This window comes from Silurus aristotelis (genome assembly GCF_946808225.1).
Source record: "Silurus aristotelis genome assembly, chromosome: 19".
Classification (NCBI taxonomy): domain Eukaryota; kingdom Metazoa; phylum Chordata; class Actinopteri; order Siluriformes; family Siluridae; genus Silurus; species Silurus aristotelis.
In genome coordinates, this window is record NC_139592.1 from 7,684,965 (window position 1) to 7,694,108 (window position 9,144).

Here is a 9,144-nt window from a genome sequence, read left to right on the forward strand (position 1 = left end):
GATTTCCCCCTAGTTTCCAAAAGGATTCTGTTTATATGCTGTGGTCATGGGAACGTTACCAAAGAGGACAAATTCTCGACAAAAGTCTTTACTGTTAACCTTTTAAACAGGGTACCCTGTCAGTTCAGGTTTTATTCAGAGAAAGCAATCAAATTTTATTATATGAACTGAAGTACGTTCATTAACAACTTTCAATTTCCATACTTTTATCCCTATTTACAATACAAACTCGTGATGTTTGTATTACAAGATCATAACATTCACATATAACAGACAAATCAAGAATTTAGAGGAAGTTGTTTCAGCTGGTTTCAATGATGAGTTTAAATAACTCATGGCTTAAAGACAGATCTCTTTGGTCAAGAGACAGACGTTCATAAGGCCAGCCAATAACACTGTGTGACAAGCCTAGAGAAAGTCCAACACCCATTTTAACCTTAAACTCAGTACACTGATTCCAATAAACATTATCAAGTTTTTATAAAATTTTCAGTAGAACTCAATGGTTTCCATGTATATTTTCATTGAGTTGTTCTAATAATTTTGTTATAGGTAGGTCGGCACCTTTGTTACATGTGCAGCCCCTTAAACATGTACTTTAATTTTAGTTTCAAATCAAATCAACCTTGACCAGAGAAAATCCAAAACAAGGTATAAGAAAATACTTAAATTACCACCATTGTTCCTGTCCCGAAAAAGACCCAGCCCGCCTGCCTCAACGACTACCGCCCTGTAGCCCTGACCTCAGTAGTGATGAAGTGCTTTGAAAGACTGGACAGAGACTTCATCACTGCGACACTACCAGACACACTGGATCCTCTACAGTTCGCGTACCGCCAGAACCGCATTACTGAGGACGCTACTACAAACAAGGATGAGCCACCTGGACTACAGAAAAGGGAATCATGCAAAGATGCTGTTTGTTGACTACAGTTCAGTGTTTAACACCATTATTCCCTCCACGCTCACCTCTAAGTTGGAGGTCCTAGGACTCAGCCTGACGCTGTGTCAATAGATCTCCAACTTCCTGGGAGACCGACGGCAAGTCATACGGGTGGGCAAACACACCTCATCCACCCTCACCCTCAGCATTGAAGCTCCACAGGGTTGTACTTGAAGGGCCCCCTTTGCTGTACTTACTGTACACATATGACTGTGTGGCCACTTTCAACTCCACCGCCACCATCAAGTTTGCTGACGACACTGTTGTGGTGGGCCTGATCTCCAACAATGACCAGACGGCCTACCTACAGGAGGTTAAAAACCTGGAGAGATGGTGCCAGGAAAACAACCTTCTCTTGAACGTCAGCAAGACTAAAGATATTGATTAAAGTTGATATTGGATTTCAGCATGAAGCAGGAGCGGTCATACCAACCGTTAAACATCAACGGAACTCCAGTGGAGAGAGTGGACAGTTTCCGGTACCTAGGTGTTTACATCACACAGGACCTGTCTTGGTCCTGTCACATCAACACCCTGGTGAAGAAGGCCGGGCAGCGTCTGTACCATCTGAGATGCTTAAGGGACTATAAACTTCCCTCTCAGGTCTCTTTCTCCACCTGCACCATTGAGAGCGTCCTAACGGGTAGCATCACTTCCTGGTTCGGGAACAGCACCATGAAGGATAGGCGAGCCCTCCAGAGGGTGGTGCGGTCAGCTGAACGTACCATCCACACTGAGCTCCCTGACCTGCAGGACATCTAAAGCACACAGTGCAGGACCAGGACCAGGAAGATTGTTAAAGACCTCAGCCATCCAAACAATGGACTCTTTTCTTTGTTGCGTTCAGGGAAGCGCTTCCGCTCCTTAAAAGCAAACACAGAGGAATGAGGAGGTGCTTCTTCCTGCAGGCCATTCGGAGTTTAAACCAGGAAACACCCAGGATCTAGTACTGGACCTCTCTCTCTATCAACTTTCTTGCACTATGACACTTTAACTCTGGACTTGCACAACACAGTGCCACTTTATACCACACCATACTGCACACGGACACTTTACGGACAATTACGTTAATCACTTTAATTTTTACTGTCAACATCTACCATACGCATCTATGTATATAACACATTTTCACATACAGTGAGGAAAATAAGTATTTGAACACCTTGCTATTTTGCAAGTTCTCCCACTTAGAAATCATGGAGGGGTCTGAAATTGTCATCGTAGGTGCATGTCCACTGTGAGAGACATAATCTAAAAAAAAAAAATCCAGAAATCACAATATATGATTTTTTAACTATTTGTTTGTATGATACAGCTGCAAATAAGTATTTGAACACCTGAGAAAGTCAATGTTAATATTTGGTACAGTAGCATTTGTTTGAGGTCAAACGTTTCCTGTAGTTTTTCACCAGGTTTGCACACACTGCAGGAGGGATTTTGGCCCACTTCTCCACACAGATCTTCTCTAGATCAGTTAGGTTTCTGGCCTGTCGCTGAGAAACACGGAGTTTGAGCTCCCTCCAAAGATTCTCTATTGGGTTTAGGTCTGGAGACTGACTAGGCCACGCCAGAACCTTGATATGCTTCTTACAGAGCCACTCCTTGGTTATCCTGGCTGTGTGCTTCGGGTCATTGTCATGTTGGAAGACCCAGCCTCGACCCATCTTCAATGCTCTAACTGAGGGAAGGAGGTTGTTCCCCAAAATCTCGCAATACATGGCCCCGGTCATTCTCTTCTTAATACAGTGCAGTTGCCCTGTCCCATGTGCAGAAAAACACCCCCAAAGCATGATGCTACCACCCCCATGCTTCACAGTAGGGATGGTGTTCTTGGGATGGTACTCATCATTCTTCTTCCTCCAAACACGTTTAGTGAAATTATGACCCAAAAGTTCTATTTTGGTCGCATCTGACCACATGACTTTCTCCCATGACTCCTCTGGATCATCCAAATGGTCATTGGCAAACTTAAGACGTGCCTGGACATGTGCTGGTTTAAGCAGGGGAACCTTCTGTGCCATGCATGATTTTAAACCATGACGTCTTAGTGTATTACCAACAGTAACCTTGGAAACGGTGGTCCCAGCTCTTTTCAGGTCATTGACCAGCTCCTACCGTGTAGTTCTGGGTTGATTTCTCACCTTCCTTAGGATCATTGAGACCCAACGAGGTGAGATCTTGCATGGAGCCCCAGTCCGAGGGAGATTGACAGTCATGTTTAGCTTCTTCCATTTTCTAATGATTGCTCCAACAGTGGACTTTTTTTCACCAAGCTGCTTGGCAATTTCCCCGTAGCCCTTTCCAGCCTTGTGGAGGTGTACAATTTTGTCTCTAGTGTCTTTGGACAGCTCTTTGGTCTTGGCCATGTTAGTAGTTGTATTCTTACTGATTGTATGGGGTGGACAGGTGTTTTTATGCAGCTAACGACCTCAAACAGGTGCATCTAATTTAGGATAATAAATGTAGTGAAGGTGGACATTTTAAAGGCAGACTAACAGGTCTTTGAGGGTCAGAATTCTAGCTGATAGACAGGTGTTCAAATACTTATTTACAGCTGTATCATACAAATAAATAGTTTAAAAATCATATATTGTGATTTCTGGATTTTCTTTTTTAGATTATGTCTCTCACAGTGGACATGCACCCACGATGACAATTTCAGACCCCTCCTTGATTTCTAAGTGGGAGAACTTGCAAAATAGCAGGGTGTTCAAATACTTATTTTCCTCACTGTATATCTTAATATATTTGATATAGTTTTATTTATCTACCTTCTATTTTTTTCTTTCCCATTTTTATCCTCATTCCATTCCCCTTATATTCCGTTCCTTTTTATGCTTGAATGCCGGACAGTCGCAAAAAGCATTTCACTGCATGTCGCACTCTGTATGTATGTGACAAATAAAATTGTATTTGACATTGAGTTACAAAACGTTTGAAATTTTATTGCTTTGATTTGTGTACTATTGAATGTCTATATTAAAGCATTTACTCCTGCTTATGATTCTTGTGTGATTTTCTTTTGCTCTGCCATTTAACTTTTTTTTTTTATACACTATATGGAAAAAAATGTGTTGACACTTGACCAGTATACCCATATGTTTGTATAATGGTCAACATTCATTCCCCAACTGTTACCACAAAGTTAGAAGCACAGAGTTGCCTAGGAGGTCTTTAAATGCTGCAGCATTACAAATCATAAACTAAATCTGTTTCACTTCAACAATACCCCTGTGACCAAAGCAAGCTCCAGGAAGACATGGTTTGCCAAGGCAGAAGTCAAGTGGCTGCACAGAGCCCTAACCCTGACCCCAGTGAGCACCTCTGGGATGAAATGGGACTCCAATTATGCTCCAGGCCTCCTTCCGAACTTCAGTGCCTGACCTTACCAAAGCTCTTGTGGCTGAATAATCCCCACAGCTACACTCCAAAATCTAGCATGAAGGCCTTTCCAGAAAAGTGGACAATATTATAACAGTGAAGACAGGCAAATTTTGATTAATCATCATTATACCATGAGGAGGAAACCAAAATAAATATATATTTGTTTAAAATTATATCTCTAGCTGGCCTAGCATTTCAATTCTCATAAAGAGAACATGCTCTAGTATTACACAGTTTTCTCAATCTAAGATTACAACAGGGACAAGAACATAATAACCAGAGCAAATTGTAATCAGGACACTATATTTATGTGGTATCAAAACTCTTTTGTGCCCACAGACACCCAAACACAGATTGGCATTATAGGAGCATTAAGGTGTTGACACTGTGGCTTAGTAAAAACTCAGTGCACTTAGCGAAGCCCCACATGGAGCAGTTACTTACAAAAGCTTTTAATTTGAGGTGGTCAGACATGACGGCTGAACTGAACCAGACTGTAGCACTGTGTTGTCATGTTATTACATATAATTTACAACCACTATAGAACAACGTGTACATCCAAATTTAACAGCCTCTATTGAGTATAAGCCTTTTGGAAGCTGATGACCCCCTCATGCTCCCCTCTGGACGACTGAATTCTGGGTAACTTATTACCCTTTCTCTGTTCACCGCATTCCCCGCCAGCTATGGCATTATGTCTACAAGGGAGACGGCATGTTCACACAGTTTCCCACAATCCCGGCCCTTTGCACTTTAAGATCTCAATCAGGGTACATAGATCATTATGGTCAGCAGAAAAGAAAAAAGAAAAAGACAAAGCTCTCCTGCCAATTTCTGTGTAAAAATTTCCGGATATAACTCATTCCCCCATTTCTCAGCACCTTGAAGTGTTTAATGGAGGTTTTCTATTTTTTATCCATGACCCCACTTGAATTCCTTAAATTTTCACATTGAAAGCATTTACGTTATTTAAAGCTGGAAGCAATATTGACTTTGCATTTTATTTCATAACATTAAAACTAGCCAATCTAGATGCCTTCATCTCATGCTTGGTTTCTTGTAAGTCAATTCCATTTGCTTCTGGAGCTCCTTTTTTGCTCAGATGACCGATAACATTTACACACATGACGAAAGTTCCCATGACATTAGTGTCTGAAATAGCACCGCCGGTGTTCAGTCACAGCAGGCCCTTAAAAAAAGATATCATATTGTCATATTGCTCTCCCATCACGCTTACATGTCGGGTCATGGAGCTAAACTTAGCTAAGCTGCGAGACCGTGTTTTCCAGCAGTGCTTTCACTTTAGGTGGCATCCTGAGTGATCTCATTACTCCAGCTTTACTTCCTTAATACAATATTAGCAATAGATGATGCTCTCTAACCCATATTGAGACCTTTGTAGGGATAAGCTGCTAAAAAAAGTTAACAAATGGAAAGGTTTTGACTGCACACTTCCTGTAGAATTGTACTTTTGAGTTTGGGTTTAGATGTATGCTCTTTGATGGCTGTACAACCGAAGGGTAGAAGCCAGAAATGTGTTTAAAAACAGCGTTCCACAGTACACTGGAGCAGATTGATTCTTCATGATGTGTGAGGCCCAGGGAAGACCACATGTAAAGCAGCTCAGCTAGGTATGTCTTTGTACAAACATTTACAAGCATATTCAGCTTGTTGTACAGTGCAACTTGGTAACTGCTTGGTTGGGAGGCTGCTTTTGACCCAGACTATTTTTTTTCTGAATGTAAACAAGATTTGATTTCTTCTCAACAGACTAAACAGGAGACAGTAACAGTGTTCGCATCTTGCCACAGTTTTCTAGACAACATTCCTTATTGTTTTTGCTAATGGAAAATTACGTGGAAAGACGCTGTGTCCGGGTGCGCTGTTGGAATTAAACACATCTATGTTTGGATCATTTACACAGAGCTGAATTAGGGAACAAGATCAGTTCGAGGTGTGTATACAAACGATTTTGCACTGACGACGGAATAATGGATGGTCTTAATTAAGCTCTGCTGACAAAACATTAGTGACATTTCTTTAACACCTCATTCCACACCTCAATAACAGTGCTGATTCTGACACCATATGTTTCATTCCATAGTAACAAGTAAAATAAGGTTTTCTAAATGTCTCCCAATAACAGGTTTTATAAAGAAATAGAAAGTTTGGCCTTAACGCATAAACATTGTGTAAGTACTGGAGCTTATCATAATCTACTGGACAGCTATTACCCAGGAGACATGGTGGCTAGGTGAGAAACTCCTGATTGCATGTGTTTGTAGACTCCCAAACATGAATTTTGACATTATGGGAGTAATAAGGCGTTAACACTATGGTCAGACAGAAAAATTATAATTTCTTACCATGAATAGTCCCAGTGGAAGCCCACTCATCCACTGACTGGATCTGCTAGTTGCTAGAATTCATGGCTTTTAAAAATGTTCTTTCACTTGCTGTTCCAAATAATGAAAATCTATTTTCATTGAGCTTGAGGTCAGGCAAACTGGTAAACGTGTCTCAGTTTGATGAACCTCATGAAACGCTATGAGCCATAGTACATCATGGAGGAGAAGTATTTGTTAATATTGTTAATATTCATCCACCGGACCAGTGTAGTAATGCACAAAAATGCGCCGCTGTTGGACATAATGCTATTCATTAATACTGGAAATGAATATGTGTGTTAAATGTGTATTTTCTTACCATGGTTAAAATGCAACAGTTTCTAAAAGTAACAACTGTATGCACAAACGGTGGAGGAGGAAAGAATTTACATCCCCAGGGTTGTGTACTGAGCCCCCTGCTGTACTCAGTGTACACATATGACTGCCTACAGGAGGTAAAAAACCTGGAGAGATGATGCCAGGAGAACAACCTTCTACTGAACGTCAGCAAGACTAAAGAGTTGATGATAGTGGATTTCAGCACAAAGCAGGTGCGGTCATACCAACTGCCAAACATCAACGGAACGCCAGTGGAGAGAGTGGACAGTTTCTGGTACCTAGGTGTTCACATTACACAGGACCTGTCTTGGTCCTGTCACATCAACACCCTGGTGAAGCAGGCCCGGCAGCATCTGTACCATCTGAGACCCTTAAGAGACTAAACTTTCCTCTCAGGTGCTAAAGACATTCTACACCTGTACCATTGAGAGCGTCCTAACGGGTAGCATCACTTCCTGGTTCGGGAACAGCACCATGCAGAACAGGCGAGCCCTACAGAGGGTGGTGCGGTCAGCTGAACATACCATTCACACTGAGCTCCCTGACCTGCAGGACATTTACAGCACACCGTGCAGGACCAGGGCTAGGAGGATTGTGAAGGACCTCAGCCATCCAAACAATGGACTTTTCTTAAGTTCATGGTTAAAATGCTACAGTTTCTAGAAGTAACAACTGTATGAACAAACAGTGGAGGAGGAAAAAATTCACACTCACCATATATCCTGTAACCCTCACGCAGGTTACAGGACATATTCATGATTTTTATTTAAATCTTTGAAATCTCACCATGATCACAAAATCTGGGGAGGATATTTAAAGACCTTTGGGAAAGAAACTCTAGGAGATGCAAGCCTTCAGTTTAAGGAACAAAACACAGATTGCAGCCCAGCTGCAAAAGCAGAATCTGTTGCATTTGTCTTTAATGCCATCAATAGCACACAGTAAGACTCTGGGCACTACATAAAGCCTTTTACAGTCACAGAAGAGTGCAACTTGAGGCTCTGGCTCTCAGCCTTGTTTGAGAGTTTCAGCTGTTCATTTACTTCTAAAAGAACTGCATCAGATAACCTGCCACATGTTTACAATGGCTATACAAAGTCAAAACATTCATATCAGAGCTGTATTACATTTTCTTCCCACAAATAAGAACTTCACCAGTCCACTAGAATAGACAGTATTTTAAAATCACAAAGAAGTACTTTTTCTTTAGTGTGTGCAGATGCTCCTGGCCTTCAGTATTCTGGGAGAATAGCACAGGCAGGAATGTGCTGTTCCAGACACCCAAACAGTGCAGTGTTCCCGCCAAGCTGCATACTTGAGATGAGTGACTTCATACCGAGGCAGCAGCACTTGGTGTATGCAAAACACACTGCCATGGCAACCACAGTGACGTCAGGAACATGATATGAACAACTCTCCATGACCCGCAGCATTTCATTTGCCTTAAGAGTCTAAGAGAGTCAGGAATGAGCTCATGGTAAGCGCTCCATTACATCAGAGCAGCCGCAAAGCAAGTGAGAACCAACCAAATGTCACTGTGTAACCTGGTAGAGAGACACAGCCCTGTTCCTCTTACAAGGCTTCTGAAATGTTATGTCTAGAGATAAAGTTTCCGTTACGTGTGCGCAGGACGTGGACGAACTGTTTAAAGACAGGCTCAAAAGCAAAGTACCAGTGTTAAGATAGTGGCTTTTCAACAGACGACAGGAAGGAAACAGTCTGGCTGTCAAAATTGCTATTAATTCCAAATGGAGCAAATAAAGTAACAGGCAGTGAGAGATGGGAGGCCTACCTTGTATGTATTACATTACCTAATCATTGTATAATAAAAATAATGCAATGCAAACTATTATGCATATAATTCATATTCATTGAACCAAAGAATGTATGTAGCATGCACAGCCTCCACTGCTGCTGAAGTTATGTTCCTTACATGACAGAAACTAGCTGGGGAGGAAAAGGAAAGAGACTAAAAGGCATCAATAGGATTAATTAATCTACAGTCTGGGCTACAAAGAAATCAGCCCTACCCATGTGTCTTTATTCCATATTGAAGACCATAGCTCATGGTGCTGAACTTGGTTCTACAGC